Here is a 1,709-nt window from a genome sequence, read left to right as displayed (position 1 = left end):
GGGGGCGCAGGGGGAGAGGGGGCGCAGGGGGAGAGGGGGCGCAGGGGTTGGGGGGCAGGGTGGGGGCTTCAAGCCTCCTGCCTGGGTCCTGGCCTGGTTACCCCCGCACCACCCAGCGCTTGCCCACCCCGCTTCAGTCTCCCATGTCCCAGCTTTGGGGCTCCTCTGGCTGGCCGGGGCCCACCCTGGAGCAGAGCTGCTGGATCGGGGGACTGGTAGCCTCAAGAGGCCTTGAAGTCCTGGCCTGGTTTTCAGGCTCCCTATAATTAGGACCCCAACCCCACCCCTACAAGAGCTCGTCCAGAAGGTCCTAGGCGTGGCTGGGGTATCGTGGACACCTGCCACCTTTCCGGAACGCTGCAGACACCTGCCTCCTGCTCCAGTGTGGGGGGCCTGGGCACCTTCAAGGAATGGCTGGAAGTGGGAGGGTAGGCCTGGGATTCACAGCCTGCACCTGGGGCCAGTCACACCCTGCCGGGGCCAGCAGAAGCTGTGCAAGCCCCACACTGGGAATGCAGGGCCAAGGGCAGCCCCAGCCCACCTGCCAGCATCACCCCACCCCCAGCAGCTGCTGGGCACTGTAGGGCACACCTGGCCATCTCACGCCTACCTACCTGTGACACATAGGCCTCTGCCACGAAATCCAGAAAGAGGAGGGCACGGACAGGGTCTGTACTGGAGGCCTCCACCGCCAGTGAAGACATCTGGCCACTCAGGGCAGGGCAGGACTCCCCATCTGGAGGGCCCTCAGGCTGGCCTCCATGAGAGGAGGCGAGGCTGGGGTACAGAGCTGGGCCCCACAGTGATCACCTCCCTGGCCTCTGTCCATCACAGCCTAGCCCCTCCTGGAGCCACCTCTCTGGGCCTCCGTTTCCCTCCCTGCAGAGCAGAAGTGTTGGTGGCTCTGGCTGGGAAGGCTAAGCGGATCTGTCTTTGCAGAGTCCACGTGGTGCCAGCACCTGGTCCATGCCCCGGCCCTCCCCTGCGCCAGCCAGGACACCAGCCAGCGCTGTGAGGAGCATCACTGCAGGCCACCATCAGACCAGTTCAGCTCGCTGCAGCCCCAGCTGGCAGCTCCCCTGGCACGGCTAGCTCCAGCCCTGGGGACACGGCGCCTTCCTCAGGGGTTGGCAGGACTCACCCCTGCCTTCCTGGGCTGGTGGCTCTAGCTGGCTGTGGCCTGCCTAGGAAAGGCTCAGTATGGACATCAGACTGACTTGGAAGCTAACGAGCTCCTGGGAGCTTCAGAAAGGCTGGCATTGCCTGAGGCCCAGGGACCGACCTGGCACCTGAGTGGAGGTGACCAGAAGCAGAGCTCACCTCGGTAGGAGACAGAGTTTTGTGGAGGCTCCGACTCCAGGGAATGAGCTTCCCGTCTGCGTCCTGAAGGTCTCTACTGATGATCCCAGGCCCTGCCCATCCAAGGCCCTTCAGAGCATCAGGGAGACGGTGCCTGCTGCTGCCCAGTGGAGACCCCTTCCCTCCCCTGCCACCCCACCGCCACCTCCGGGAGTGCAGAGCTGGCCTGGTCCTCAGCCCTCGGCTCCAGCCAGCAGCCTGGTCTGCAGTGGCAACCCCATGCCAGCTGCTTCCCTGGGCACACACGGGGCAACACATGGCCCTGGAAGGAGCCAGCCAAGCCCTCCAGGACTGGAGTGGGGTGTGAGGGTGTGGAGCTTCTCCTGAGAATCCCAACCCCTGAGAATTCA

This window comes from Sapajus apella, unplaced genomic scaffold, assembly GCF_009761245.1.
Source record: "Sapajus apella isolate SASKATOON/1434 unplaced genomic scaffold, GSC_monkey_1.0 scaffold170, whole genome shotgun sequence".
Classification (NCBI taxonomy): Eukaryota; Metazoa; Chordata; class Mammalia; order Primates; family Cebidae; genus Sapajus; species Sapajus apella.
This window is presented reverse-complemented; position numbering follows the sequence as displayed.